Source organism: Ursus americanus, chromosome 3 (assembly GCF_024610735.1).
Source record: "Ursus americanus isolate L20-20 chromosome 3, mUrsAme1.1.p, whole genome shotgun sequence".
Taxonomy (NCBI): Eukaryota; Metazoa; Chordata; class Mammalia; order Carnivora; family Ursidae; genus Ursus; species Ursus americanus.
This window is the reverse complement of record NC_142129.1, coordinates 65447691-65463564: the sequence shown is the minus strand read 5'-3', so window position 1 is coordinate 65463564 and position 15874 is coordinate 65447691. Positions and strand designations below refer to the sequence as shown.

Genomic DNA, 15874 nt, shown 5'->3' with positions numbered 1-15874 from the left:
ACCTATGACTGCAGCCCCAAAAGTTGATTGTGAGATTAGAAGCCCTCTTTCATTGAGTCTGTCTTACTGGGAGGAAAAACTGCTTTGTGTGATGACTTTATGGCAAATTCTGGCAAAAGTTTTGCCCTGCATACTGAAAGAGAGACATTTCTAACCGCAGCTCATGAACCACACTTATTTACTCTGGCTCATGCCCACTATTTGTTCATAGGCTTTCTGTCTCTACTAATGCGTTCCAATTTTGGAGGCTAAATCACTGCCAGTAGTTTCCAGGACATTCCGCTAGGCTAAGCAAAATCACCCTGAGCGGTAGTCAGAAACCACTAGAGTAGTATTGTAAATACAGACTATTTGCAGAAAATGAAAGATACCAAACATCTTATCATTTTTGTGCTACAGGATTCCATGGGTCAGATCTCGCAGAAAGTCATGCAAGATACTAAGAACAACAAAAACAAGAGCAGGATACAAGGGCTTTCGTACCCACTAGAACTCAGAAATTGTGCCTGAAACCACCTTGAAAGTTGGGCACAACTAGAAGTACATACTCTGGCTATGTGCAGGAGGCATGCTAGAGATTAGATGCGGCCTAACCTGTAGCAGCCTTTTGCCTGGTATGGATTTTAAAATGAATATGTGATCTATGGGGTGGTAGAGCATGCAATTCTTGATCTCAGGGATGTGAGTTCAAGCCCCACGCTGGGCATGGAGCCTAGAAAAAGAAGGAAAGAAGGAAAGAAAGAAAGAGGAAGGAAAGAAGGAAAAGGAGGGAGGGGGAGGGGGGAGGAGAAGGGTGGGAGGGGAGGGAAGGAAAAATTAAGGTAAGACCTGAAAACAGTAGAGCAATGCAATGAAGAGAATGGTAGTTCTCGTAGGCTTCTTAATAACTATTTCTGCATTCAGAGATAGCCATCCCATCTCCCTGTGAGTCTTCACCTTGAGTCCAGTGATGCCTTAATGAATCACACTGAACCACGGGGATTTTAAGATCTGTGATAACTGGGAAATTCTCCATTTGTAATAAAACCTCCCAGCACTCCTGAGCTGCTGGATTCCATATCTTGCCCAAGGCAGGGACTGAGGAAAGGATATGTTACGTGATATTGCTTCCCTATCCATACCTCTTTTGCCTGTTTTCTATTAGATTTGTTTCTAACCAGAACAGAGATTTTATTTACTTGTGTGCATTAATAATGAATAAAAGAGTGTGCATTATACATTCAGTAACTTTGATAGCAGCTCATCAATATGACCATGTTTGTGCTTGGAAAGAACAGGAAGCTCACTCCAAAAGCAGATGCTCAATATCCACCAAAGTCATTTTTCTTCTGAGATGGCTAAGCTGAATTTGTAAGTACTTACATGCTTTACAATATTGACTTATTGAAATAAGTCTCTTTCATCCTAAGGGTGAAGCAAAATTAAGTTGAAATAAGCCACAATTAAAACTCCATGTGTTGGGTTAGGAGGCAGAAGGAAGGGTATACATATCTCTATCCATGTGTATTTTGTTAACATTTCAGGCATTTTAACTGTGGGTAGTGGACAGCGTGGAGGGGGACTAGGTAGGAACAAGGCCACCACATCAGACTGATAGTGGGATAGAAGGAACATTTGACACCTCCCGCCTTCTCTGCCCCCTGTCTGTTTTTAATTTTGCGAAATCATTCCCGTCTGGAGATTGTATGTTTTAAGTTGCCTCTGCAAGCAACACAGAGGTACAGTGTCAGGGAGCCTGATCTCAGAGCTAGGCAAAGAGATGCGAAAGCTATAAAGCCCCCAAGCCACAAGAAAGACAGAAAAGGAACAGGGTGGGGTCCTGGCTACAATGACATTAGCCATCGTGGCCCGTGCAGTCACTGGGAAGATGGCACTGGGAGACATAACATTGCTCTCATGCTGAGTGTAAGACTTTTTGTGTGTTTGTGTTTTAAAAAGTTAATACCCCTCTGAAAGTTCTAAAGGTGACTTCCTGAGAAAGATGAACTACCATGAAATATTACTGGAAAAAAATTCCACAGCAAGAGACTTCAAAGTGAGAAGAATTGCCCATCATAAATATGAAGGGAATAGAAAAGGGGGGAAAAACTGGTGACAAAAACTGAAATGTGTGCTGGACATGTGCACACGCTTAGAAACATCGTGATGCTATGGAGCACATCAAGAGTGACTTGAAGAAAAAAAAATTACCCTCTCGACATATCCCGACACAGCTCCCGTGTAAGAGTCACTGAGATCTCTTCAGGGAAATTTCAAGTTCACATGTTCTACGCGTGGGCTGTTACACCTACATGTCTCCAAAATGCACACACATCTATTAAGATGGGCATAACAATAGCTTCATCCACGGGAAAAGTATGAGACTCAAATGAGAACAAAGCAAGTACAGTGTTAAGCGTGGCTCCTGGAACAGAGTCAGTAGTCAAAAATTGTTATCTGCTATTATTATTTAGCAACTTACATGATACGGGAATTTTTAAAATATGGTACAATAATAACTAATAGCTTCCTTTCTAAAAGGGGGCAACCTCGAACCTAATTTAAAATTGTTTCGGTCTTTTTTATTTCTCATATATGTTTTCTCCCCTGCTCAGTTTTACTGAGAACTTTGTGAATTTGGCATCATTGCAGCTTTGCACACCACTGTAATAATCTCTTAACAGAGTTAATATTGTGGTTTTAATAGAAAACAGCAAAAATGGCATGGGCTCACGCACACAGATCTGCATTGCATTTGAAAAAAAACCCTTTCTGAATGGCATTTCTTCATGCCTTACCACCACGATAAAACTCCCTATTTACTTCTTTGCTAATAAAACAGAAGCTGTTTACTAAGTTCTAAACTGTACTTACCCCAAGGTGCCTGGCTGGCTCAGTTGGTAGGGTGTGCAGATCTTGATCTCTGGTTCTGAGTTCAAGCCCCATGTTGGGTGTAGAGTTTACTTAGAAATAAAATCTTTTAAAAAAAATTAAATAGGGGTGACTGGGTGGCTCAGTCAGTTAAGTGTCCAACTCTTGATTTCAGCTCAGGTCATGATCTGAGGGTAGTGAGATCAAGCCCCGTGTCAGACTGTGTGCTGGGCTTGTAGTCTGCTTGGGATTCTCTCTCTCCCTCTCCCTTTGCACCTCCCTCCCCCCCGCTCATACTTTCTCTCTCAAAATAAATAAATAAAATCTTTAAAAATAAATACATAAATAAATAAATAAATAATAAAATAAAATGTATTTACCTCATCACTTTCCCAGAAAAATCCCTGTTGAGCTGTGTGTGTGTGTCAAGTTGCAATGCCATTCTTTTTTAAAACTGAACGATTATAACTTTAGGTTGTTTTGCTCAAGCATCTTTCTGAAATTGTTATTATTTAATAGTGATAGGGGCCATGGAGAAGTTACTTCAAATGAGAGAACAGCTAGTAAATGAAGAGCAGAGACTCGTGGTGCACGTGTGTGTGTGCTTGTGTGTTTGTGTGCATGTGCACGTGTGCACTTGAGCCAGTGCTGGAAATCCTATGCCCTGTATGCATTTTTGCATGTGAAAGACATACATTTGCATATAGAAACCACATAATTATTAGGAACCAACAATCGTGCTCTTGATTCCCACTGAAAATCACTCCAAGTCACATGGGAAATTTTTCTAAGAGCTTAAATCAGAGCCCTGCCCAGTCAATAACTCAGCAAATGTGTCCTGGCTCAGCTAGGAAGATATTCAGAAAATCTTGGATTAGAATAGCAAAAATGAAATATAAACAGTGTCAAATAAAAACTGCTGTGGGCATTTTTTTAAAAGTTATTTGGCTTAAGTCATTTATGTAATCAGAAATAAAGCAGTGCTGCTGTTTTCAAAGGGACAGTTAGAAGAGCAAAGAGAAGATTTGATCAGAGGCGTATAAGCATTTAAAAGAAAACAGGCGCGGATTGTGAGATTACATATTCTAAGTAGGAATCAGCTGCAGGCGCTTCTGAATCATTTGTCTTTCTGATCTTTTAGGAATCATCCTGTAGGCAAACCACGGGGTGAGGCCGGGAGTGCCTGGGTGAGGGTGCATGTGCCCATGGGAAGGGTGCCAAGCAGCCTCTCTCTGTGCCAACCCTTCCTCCCCCCACCCCCAGAAAGGTATGTACCTTGGTCTTCCTGTTGACAGAGCAGTTAGGCACGTTCTTGGGCGGCCTCGCTCCCTACCAGCACCTCCTCCCTCAACAGTGATGAAACCTGGCTCCACAAAACAGAGACTCTGATTCTCCCAAGCTCAAGGGCCCAGCCTTCTTTATGCTCAGAGTAAATGTTTGTGCATGATTTTAAGAGTGCTAAAAAGTGTGTCCATGTCCCCAAAATATTACTCCCACTCATTTAAAATGTAGTTTCTGAAACTTCACCACTGAAAAGTCATATTTTTAAGCGAAAATACTGCTTCTCCCCATGGAAGTATAAACCCCAACGTTCTACTTCCATTGTACAAGGGACAGTGTATTAAAGCGCTGTTACCCTTTTGACTCTCGTTCCAATTAGATTACCAGATAACCCTCGGCTCCCTTGGAAAGCAGAAATAAATATCCAGGGGTAATGGGACATTAGATAGAATTTGATAGGAAATTGGGTCAACATGAGGAGTAGACAAGGTCCAGAACATGTCAGCTCAGGTGAGGGCCACAGGGAGGGGACCTTGGATAACCAGGTTACAAAATTACACCTCTAAGCAGGGGAAGTAGAGAGGAAGAGTGGTTCCAAAATAAGCAAATATTGCTAAAAAACCACTTACCAGCATTTCCTAAAGCTGCTCCTGCTGAAGTGTAGACCTTCCAGCAAAATATATTGTGAAAAATGTCACCCTTCCACCACAAACACATACCCCACCCCTGCGCTGCCCCCCTGCCCCAGTTTCCCGTTTGGGAAACTTACAGTTGCTATGGTAACATCTAAGGGGTTTTTTGTGAACCACTCATGGAACAAGAATGTTCGGGGAACTTAGAGTTCTTCAACCAAATGGTCATGTCTCAGATTTCCCAGTTCTGACACCCAAGCTCTCATCTTGGCACATCACTAAATTCTTGACATACTGTTGGCTGAAAGACAGCAGGTAAATCTCGAGAATTGCAGAGATGTGCACATGCTCCTCAACATAACCTTGCCAAGAAAAGATGCGGTATTTTCTGGGTAGTTCCTGTCCCATAATTAGGAATAAGTCATTAGTATTCAGAAAAATATATATATTAAATATATATTTTTTCCTAGTATATCAACTCTTTACCTTCTTTTTGCAGGTCCTTTATCCTTTAAGAGAACTGCAGGTATTTTTAGTATATAATATATAATATGACCTATTAAGATAATTCCAATGGAAATCGTTATCTGGAAGACCAGAAGCCTGGTCTATCACCCCAACCCCTCCAACCACTGATGCCACTGTTTCCGAATCATGGAACTTCCCCAGTTACTCAGGACTATGGGACTGTCAGGGCAATTGCCAAGACCATGTTTCACAAACAGGCCAGGGAACTACTGGGAAAGGAACTGTCTTTGACTCCTAAGAAAGGAGGCTCTCCGGGTTTTGCAGTGCGTTTCCTAAAGGGACAGATGAGGTAGGATGAAGGAAGTAGAGTTGATGCCTGAAATAGGAAAAGGAGGAATTATGAGGAAAATTTTTCTTTAGCTTTTAATCCAGTCCCTTGGGTTAAGAAGGAATTTAGGAGCCTGGTGTTCCTGATCCTTAATTTTGATAAAAATTTGGTAGAATTCTAAATTTTGATAAAAGCCTGGGATTTTTTTAAAAAACAACAGAGGAGGGGCGCCTGGGTGGCGCAGTCTTTAAGCATCTGCCTTTGGCTCAGGGCGTGATCCCAACGTTCCGGAATCAAGCCGCGCATCAGGCTCTTCCACTGGGAGCCTGCTTCTCCCTCTCCCACTCCCCCTGCTTGTGTTCCCTCTCTCGCTGGCTGTCTCTGTCAAATAAATAAATAAAATCTTTAAAAAAAAAAAAAAACCAGGGGAGTGTAGTTGATACTTCAAGGTCTATCAGTGTCATACAATGAAGTTGACTGTCTCAGTAATAATATTTTTTAAAGATACACTTTCATTTTAAGTAGAGAAGGGAACAAAGAAAGAAAAACACGTTTCAGCCACTTTGTTTCATTCAACTTAATTTTTCAAGCAGACTACAAACAAGAATGATAAAGTAATTCAGTCTGTTATCCCAAATGTTCATAGTGTTTTACTAAGTATGTCGTTTACTCTCCTAGCAATCATCAGCAGGGCAAAAGGCAGCACCACCATTTACAGATAGGTTAAGAAACAGCCAAACAATTAGGTGAAAACAATTCCGTTCTCTCACTAGTTGTTTTCATAATCCCACATTTTTAAAAAGTAACTTTTTTAAACATCAAATTGATTGGGTGCTTTAGTGCTATGAGGACACAGCCTTTGATGAGAAAAACAAGTGATCAGTTTTCCAAAATTAATGAATCAATGAAGGTGCTGCTACTAGATTTGGCCAAAAATACACTTGTAGAAACATGTAATCCCAGAAATTTCGTTCCATTCCTCAACTCAAGAAAGGTTTTCCTTGTGAACCACTGAGATTAAATAGTTTTAACAGAGATTATATCTAAGGAGGTCACCTTTCAATTACTTATTCCCTAGTAGCACTCTGGAGACATTAGGTAGGTATCTTGGTCCAGAAATACATATGTTCCATTGAAATTAAGTATGTCAGGCTTTCCATTCTCTGGGCTCAAATTAGTAGTCATTCACAGACTCTTTCTACCAGATAATGTTACCAAGGAAAAATGTCTCTTTAAGATTCTTGTGGATTAGATAGACAAAATTTTCTCTGTGCAAGGCTATGCCTCTGAACAATTATGACACTGACCCAGAAAAGTGAAGTCTGCATTTGGTCTTTGGAATCTGAGGAGGAAAACTAAAACAAGTGGTCATTACTGAAAGGGGTTTCAATAATTGCTTTAATGGGACAGAGTGATTTTATGTGAAGGTCTTTGTGACAACTCAGGAAGAAACAATCAAAAAGAAAACTGTTTTTACAGCTTGTGACAAGGTAATACCAATAAATAGGAATGGCGCCTTGATCATTTATCCCAGAGATCCTAATGCTTAGATTGACTATGTAATTTATCGTCCAAACCAAGATTCTTTACAGAGTGAAAGGAGGTGCAGTTAACAATTATGCTGAAACAACAGGTGTGAACTAGGACATTTCAGGCAAATGAGGTGAATGATCACCCTGCTAATACTGGCAAAGAGATTTGATTATGGGAGAACACTGATGTGGGGAAGGTTTCTAACTAATACTTAACTTGAAGACAGTGTTTACAAGGCGTTTAATACATGCTCATTTTAACAATAGAGGATAGTGATGTCCCAGTTATGTCCTCTTTTTTCTGATCACTAAATCAGTGCATCTTATCTTCTCAAATGGTAGGTTATTTTAAATATTTCAAGTATATTGAAAGGCACACTGATTTTTTTAACCCTGGAAACCAGTTATTAAAGCATAATAATGCCCTTGTCTCCTTTTTTTATTTAAATTCAATTAGCCAACATACAGTACATCATTGGTTTCAAATGTAGAGTTCAATAATTCATCAGTTGCATATAACACCCAGTGCTCATCACATTATGTGCCCTCCTTAATGCCCATCACCCAATTACCCCATCCCCCACCCACCCCTGTTTCCACAACCTTCAGTTTCTTTCCTGGAGTCTAGAGTCTCTCATGGTTTGTCTCCCTCTCTGATTTCTTCCCATTCAGTTTTCCCTCCCTTCCCCTGTGGTCCTCTGCACTGTTTCTTATATTCCCTATATGAGTGAAACCATATAATTTTCTTTCTCTGATTGACTTATTTCACTCATTATAATACCCTCCAGTTCCATCCACATCGATGTAAATGATAAGTATTCATCCTTTCTGATGGCTGAGTAATATTCCAGTGTGTGTGTGTGTGTGTGTGTGTGTGTGTCTTCTTTATCCATTCATCTGTTGATGGATGTCTGGGCTCTTTCCACAGTTTGACTAGTGTGGACATTGCTGCTATAAACATTGAATGCCCTTGTCTCCTGAACATGAATGCCCATTCAATGGAGAGTAACCTACTTACCTGGAAGACAGGAAGAGTTTTCAATCTATTTTTTAGTACTTTAGTGTCTTAAAGGTGGTGTTCTTCCAGATCATCTTGGGAGATAAAATACCATTGTTGTCATGGAGCTTTGGCACACAGTAGGTACACAATAAATATTTGTTGAATAAATGAATGACAGGTTCTCTGCAGAATAATTTCTTTTAAAAATATGAACATATATAGGAAACCACATATTTGTTTTTATTCAACTCTTCCTAAACAGTTGCATACAAGAGATAAATGAGTACACACTAGAGTCAACAAATTATCATTTCACCTATCTTTAGAAATCACAGCAAACAAGTTGCTATTCAGAACTTACAAGAGAGACAGCATCTTTCCATAGGACCTGCAAACCTAAGAGATGAAAAGGCTTTTCTCTTCTGGATTATTAGTATTAAAATAAGGTAAAACAGGGGCACCTGCGTGGCTCAGTCAGTTAAGCATCTGCCTTTGGCACGGGTCATGATCTCTGGGTCCTGGGATCAGGCCCCCTCTTCAGGGAGTCTGCTTTTCACTCTCCCTTTGCTACCTCCCCCTGCTTGTGCATGCTCTCTCCATCTCTTACTTTCATGCTCTCTCTCTCTCAGATAAATTAGTAAATAGTCTTTAAAAAATGGGTCACCTGGGTAGCATGGTCATTAAGCGTCTGCCTTCCGCTCAGGGCGTGATCCCGGCATTCTGGGATCAAGCCCCACATCAGGCTCCTCGCTGGGAGCCTGCTTCTTCCTCTCCCGCTCCCCCGCTTGTGTTCCCTCTCTCACTGGCTGTCTCTCTGTCGAATAAATAAATAAAATCTTTAAAAAAAATAAGATAAAACATTTTTCCCATTTAATTGAAGTATCTTATCTCTCCCTTGAGTAGGACAGTCATCTTTGAGAAGGGATTTGATGTTGGTGTTGAATAAAGTTTATCAATGGCTTGACTATGAAATAGTGATGGAAGAGTTCTGAAGGTCTGTTTAGAAAGACTTATGGAAGAAAGCAGGAGAAACTTGAGTAAAGTTTGAGTAAAATATGGAATTTCTGTGTACTGTGTTTGCAAATACTTGAGTCTATAATTATTTCAAAATAAAAAGTTAAACAAATTTTTAAAAAGAAAAATGAGAAAGTTGAGATGGGGAAGTAAATGTCTTAAGACACATTCCATATAATTTGAATATGCTAGAGGACGTGTAGTGAACCTCTTAATGTTCTTTTCAGTGAATTTTTTTTTAGCATTCTTCTCCATAACAATAATTCTTCTAAACGTTGAGGATGTTGTGGTTAACAAAACAAGGTTCCTGTTCTCATGGAGCTTAAATCCCCAGTGCTTATTTTCTTATAATAAGAAAATAATAGATAGATATATAATGCTTCAGATGATGGTAATTGCTCAGAAGAAAAAAGGGACAGAGTAAGTGAGAAAAGTGCTATTCTAAAGGTATTCAAGGAAGGCTCTCTGATAAGTGGCATTTGGACAGATCGAAGGGAGAGAACTGAGCCATATGGATATCGGAGAAAAGATCATTCCAGACAGACACTACATACAGCAAATGCAAAGTCCCTGAGGTGGAAGCATTCTTGGTATGTTCAGAAACCAGGAAGGAGTTCAATGTAGAGTGAGAACAGTGAAGGGGCAGTGATAGAGGATGAGACCAGAGATGTAGAATGAGTACAGAGAACATGATTGGTCTTGAAGTCCATGGTAAGGATTTTAGATTTCACTGAGAGTGAGATGAGAGCCATTGTAGGGTTTTGAGCAGAGCAGTGACATAATCTCATTTATGTATCTTTTAAGGTTTTTAAAATGCTTTGTTTTTCTTTTTTAGAGAAGCTTTAGGTTCACAGAAAAGTTCAGGGAAAATTACAGAGATTTTTTATATGCTCTTTGCCCACACTGTACATGCACAGCCTCACCCATTATCAACATTGTTGACACATAATCATCCAAAACAGTATTGAGCTAATACAAGTAAGTGATACTGAGGCTTGGACTAGGGCTTTAATGGTGGCAGTAGTGAAAGTAATCATATTCAGGACTTATCTAGAATGTAGAGTTTCAGTTGAGTTGCCATTTACTGATACAGAAAGGATGGTGGGGGTAGGTCTATCTATTTCGTACATGCTAAATTTAAGATGCCTGATAAAAAAGCTAAATAGTGGTGTCAAGAAGACAACGGGTTTGTAATTTAGGGCCAGGTTAGGGTTTAGACATAAAACTTGAAAGACATCAGCATGGAAATGGGGTTCAAAGTCAAGGGGCTAGATGAGATTGCCAGGGGAAGGAATTTAAATAGAGAAGGCAGGTGGTGGCTCAAGAACTGAGCATTGAACAGTTCTGGTATTTCAAGGTGAAGAGGATAAAGAAGAAACTAAGACGAAGAAGATTGTGAGGTAGGAGATGCAAGAGAGAGGTGCCCAGAAGGCCAAGAGAGAAAGTGTTTCAAGATGGAGAAAGAGATCAGCTGCAACCAATGAGTTAAGAGGAAGCAAAGATGAGGACTGAAAATTACCACTGGATTTGACAAGTAAATACTCTAAGTCACCTTGACAAGGCAGAGAGTGGTAGGGCTGAAAGAGGAGTGGTTTTCAAAATGAATGGGAGATGGGGTGCCTGGGTGGCTCAATCCCTTGCATCTGCCTTCATCTCATGTCATAATCTCAGAGTCCTGGGATCGAGCCCCATGTCAGGCTCCCCGCTCAGAAGGGAGTCTGCTTCTCCCTCTCCTTCTGCTCCTCCCCCCAGCTCATGCTCTCTGTCTCTCTCTCTCTCTCTCAAATAAATAATTTTTTTTAAAAATGAATGAGAGAAGGGAGAGGAAGTGTCTTTACAAAAGTAAGGCCAACTTTCTTGAGGAATATTACTGTAAAGTTCAAAGAAGTGGGATGGTATTTGGAGGGGTGAGGAGTTCAGAGAGGTTGAGTGGAGTTTTCATCACTAAAACTTAAACCAGATTGAAACTACGCTGATAGGAATGATCCAGAAGGCATAGAAATTGTATTAAAGAAGTAGACAGATTTAGTCCTGGTTGAAGTCTCTAAAGTAGGAATGAGGGTTTCAGTTGCATAATTCTGGATTGATTGAAGGGAACAAAGTTGAGAGAGGAACTATCATTAGGATTACCATGATTTCTTGGTCATGACCTTGGCTGGGCCCTATTGATAAAGGGGGATGTAGGAGAGCAAAGACAAAGGAACAGAAAGTTCAGGAAGCTTCAGAAAAGAGGTTAAGGAGATGTGAAGTGAATATGTGGGATATAAAAAACAAAACATGGCTGACCAGAAAAGCTGATCTGGGAAATTTTGTTTACAGGTGTGTAGAAGTCAAGTGCAATCCTTTGGTTGGGTTTGGATTTTATGAGTTATTTATTGTGAATTAGTATGTGCTTTTCATTAAAAAAATTAGACAATATAAAAGTACAAAGGATATAAAAAGTTCACACACACACACACACACGCACACACATATACACTATTCTCATATTGTACTCCCTAGGGAGAACCACTAACAATTTGGTACATATCCTTACAGATGTGTGTATGTGTATGTGTACACACACATATATGTATGTATAATTACTTTATAAAAATAAAATCATATACTATTCATATTATTCTGCAACTTGCTTTTTATACCTAACAATATGTCTTTTGTATTTTTTCATCTCAGTACAAATAGCTCTACCTCCTTCTTTCTAAAAAAAATGAATAGGCAGTACATGAACATGATACACTATATAAAAGGGACAACAGAGTATATATAGAATCTCCCTCCAATCTCCCAGCAGTCACTTTCTCCCCAGAGGCAACCACTATTACCTGTTCCTTAAACGTCCTTTACAGCTAAGGAATGTATATAAACAGATAGATTTGTATTTATATAAATGGAAGCTTACCATACGTGCTGTTCTCTATCTTGCTTTTTAAATTTTAACTATATATCTTGCAGAGCATTCCATATAGGGCTGCCTGATTCTTCTAAATGGCAATATTATATTCTAAGGTATCTTTATTTAATCAGATCCTATAACTGTATATTTCTAATTTTTCACAAGTAGCTAAATGCAACCATATGGAGCAAGAATTTAGAATTTATTTAGCAAAAGGAAAGAGAAGAAACCAAAACAAAGAAAGAAGACCAAATGCATTTTAAATTGTAAAGAATCATGAATTAAGACTAAAACTAGGTCCTTGTCTGTGTGGCATTAAAATAAATTATTGAAAAGCAATTTGAAATCCTAGATGCCAGCAATTCTTATTTACAAAAAAAAAAAAAAGAATAATTTGTATTACTTTCAAAGCATATGAACAGTGAAGAGCTCCTCTCTGTTTTCGGCACCTAAACGCTCTTAATGACCTTAATGATGCACTTTTCTGGGACCAGTCAGTGAAGGTTTAAAAAGTCATTTTTTTGTTCATAGAAATGCCTGGTTAAGAAACCCTTCTCCTCCATTTGGTATTTGTCAATGGCTATTGCAGCTGGTACTTTTCAGAGATGCTGATTTTACAGATATTCCAAATAAAATAATGTCACCAAAATGACATATCTGCTAGGAAACTCCAGGGGGGAACAAAATGACATATTTCCTTTATATAAAATACATTATTAATTGAATTGGCTAAAAGACAATGTCTTGTGGTGGCTGGAGTCTTAAAGTGTGAGTCCTCACATCAATTCTGTGACCACTGGGTGCGTGAAGTTGCATTAATCAATTCTCTTTGTTTCAATTTCCCATTGGGAAAACAGGAGAAATAATTGTGTCCGATTCCCTTGCCTACCTTAAAGCCGTGTTGAGAAACAGAAATGAGAACTGCACGTGGCAGAAAGTTTTCCTAGAAGGTACTGTCTATGTAATTATGTTGGTATGACTCTGCCTAGGTGAGGTCTCAAAATGGATGTAGAGGCAGAAAGATGTGTGTATCAGAATCGACTGGGGACATTTTTCAGACCGCTCCCTACCTCGCTCTTCCTTCCATCCCTAGTTAAGAACAACTGTGACTGAAGAAAATTTCAGTGCCATCAGGTATGGGACGTAAGTATTGGGTTCTAAATTGAGAGGGATACACACAGTGGTGATTAAGGTAAAAGGTTTCCGTTTCAGGGAGATCTGGGTTGGAATGTTGGCTCCACCCCCTTATTAACTATATGATCTTGAATGTCCCTATTTCATTTTTTGAAACCTTTGTTTGCTCATCTGTAAAACGCCTGCCTTTAAGGTTGGCATATGGCTGCCTCATAGTTAGTGCTCAATAAATAGTTTTGCTGTTGGTTCATTGGTAACCTCAGCCTTTATTGCTCACTCTGACCGATGGATTTAATACAATATTTGTCATCCTATGCGTTTACCAATTGCTTCTCTCATAAAGATTTAATAGATATAGGATTCTTATGAACGCATATGCAGAAGTACAGAATTTGAAGGCTGGAAATGGCTATAAAACCATAAAGATTACCCTAACCAACCCTTCATTTTATGTACAGGGAAGCTAGGCTCACAAAAGTAAGAGATTTACCCAGGGTTACAGGGCTGATATGTATAAGGGTCAGGACTAGAGGTACACCTTCTGTCTTCCTGTCCAGCACTTTTCACTTCTTTCCACTCTCAAACCACACATTTAATAAAAATAAAATATACTTGCTTTGAAAAGTTAATGATGAGGATGTTATTTCCTTTCTGTGTCAGAGTCAGTGACATCATCACATAGAACAAGAAAAATCCTGTGAAATGGCACTCATCCAGCTAATAAAATAAGTAGCACGGAAAGGTGTGGAAAACCACCCCCATCAGTCCAAATGTGGTATCCCCAGGCCCAGAGAGAAGGGAGTGATGGCGTAGGGTGTAGGATCCAGATTGAGACCCACATGGTGAGGGGACAGACGATGAATAAGAAGGGGAGTTTCAGGGCCTTTCTGGGCTGCGAATCATCTCCCCTAGCCTGTTCCTGGATTTTAAGTCTTTTCTATGCTTCTCTTAAGGACTCACAAGATTTCCAAAAGCTCCATGTTTTTCCACATGGCTGTTTGTTCCTCACATTCTCGACTAATCACATGTGATTAATACAGACGGTGTATCTACAATGAACTGATCCTACAATTCCCCTGCTCTGGGTGAACGCGTAGGTGCCCAGACCCACAGAGAATTTAGGAAGCAGAGTGGAGACAGATGAACACCAAGCAACTTTAAATTCAAATTAGCAGATGAAGATTAGATCTATGCCTCTAAAAACAGGGCCAGAGGATCTTCTGGACTTCCCCGATAGGGCACGACTCCAGCACTGATTGAAGAGCTGCACCACGGGTCTGATTCACAGGACTGAGTGGAGTGGAAAGGGAAAGGCTGCCCAGTCCAGTTCTGGACACCTGCCCGTCTGCCCACGAATGACCACTATGGAATCTAAGGCAAGCAGACTGCCCCCAAAAATCAGCCTGGAGTCTCTGCCTCTGTGCATGGCCTGCCCCTCAACCACAGCAATCTCCACTCCAGCCCAGGGCCACCTCAGGAAGGCGTCTGTTACCTCCTGCTTGGCCTCCAGTTCTGCGGTTGCCAGGATAACCCAATGGCCATAAATTTCCAACTCTGCTAAATGTTGCCCTACTTCTAACTCTAACTGACTGCATCTTGCCCTTTGGGAAAACAGCTTTACTCCTGAGTGCTCTCTGCTAAATGAGTGCCACCTTGTCTCTTTCCTCCACATCATCATTATAATTAATAAGCAACAATATCATCCCTGGTGGTTATGTTCTTATTAGGTGTTAACTGGCCTTAGCATCATTATCTCATTAGGCCTTTCCACCTAAATTACCTTATCAGCTTCCCTCTGAAGGGGGTCTGGTACTGTCTGGCTGAAAGGAATCCCCTGCACAAACACAAGAAAGCAAAAGATAATCACAGGCATTTAGATCTGCTCCAGATATTAGTCATCTTGAAAAATTAATGTTGTTTCTACTATTGGGAATACTTGAATTGCTATAAATCCTCTCATCCAAAGTGTTTAAAGCAATACTCAGAAGCTTTTAACTTAATCTCACTCATTTCTATGAGAAAAAAAAAATGTTGTGGAAGAATATATTCTAAAATATTTACAACAGTTAAAACTTCCTCCCTCATGACTGCCCAGATTTCTATTTGAATCAGTTATCTCCAGTTCTTTCATTAAGTGACTGAATTTCAAATTTTTTGCTTGCTTAGTCCCCACTTCAGTTGTTCTAGATGCAATCTTTTCTTCAACTTCTCCTAATAATGCTTAGCTTTTATTTCCTTTAATAGCACTCATTTTATAATTCAACCTTTTGTAAAAGGTAGATTAAGATGATTCTGCTCATAGAAGACTGGGAGAACATAGACTAATACAATTCTCCAGAAATGCTTTTGTTCTTGAGGACTCATGATTCACACTGCTTCCTTTATTGTCCTCATGATTTCATGTTAACCATAAACTCTTTCCATCTTTTCCTTCTTTATTTCTAGATCATGTGTGCTCTCCAAAAATTAGGGAACATGCCATTAAGAGTCCAAACTTGCCCTTTACAGCCATTAGTCACATTTTGTTTCCCATTCCAATTACTTCCTCCCATCCTCACCCTCTCACATTAATTCCTCATTCATTCTCACTTTCCCTAGTAATTTCCTAATGTTTAAATGTCTTGCTATCTCTCAGGGCACCTGGGTGACTCAGTTGGTTAAGCATCTAACTCTTGATTTCAGCTCAGGTTATGGTCTTGGGGTTGTGGGATCGATCCTGGCATGGAGCTCCACATGGAG

At 39.8% G+C, this 15874-nt stretch overlaps 1 long non-coding RNA gene across 5 annotated transcripts in view; it reads left to right on the top strand.

Annotated features, from left to right (window-relative positions):
• LOC123789257 (uncharacterized) overlaps positions 1 to 15874 on the top strand; it is a 251998-nt gene that overhangs the window by 209378 nt on the left and 26746 nt on the right. For 3 of the 5 annotated variants that reach the window (XR_015724009.1, XR_015724011.1, XR_015724007.1), the window contains exon 6: positions 12991 to 13135. The exons of 1 other annotated variant lie outside the window; for it this stretch is intronic. This is a non-coding gene — a long non-coding RNA (uncharacterized LOC123789257). Of the gene's footprint in view, positions 1 to 12990; positions 13180 to 15874 lie in introns of those variants that run through there. One more of the 5 variants, XR_015724010.1, reaches the window with a different exon arrangement.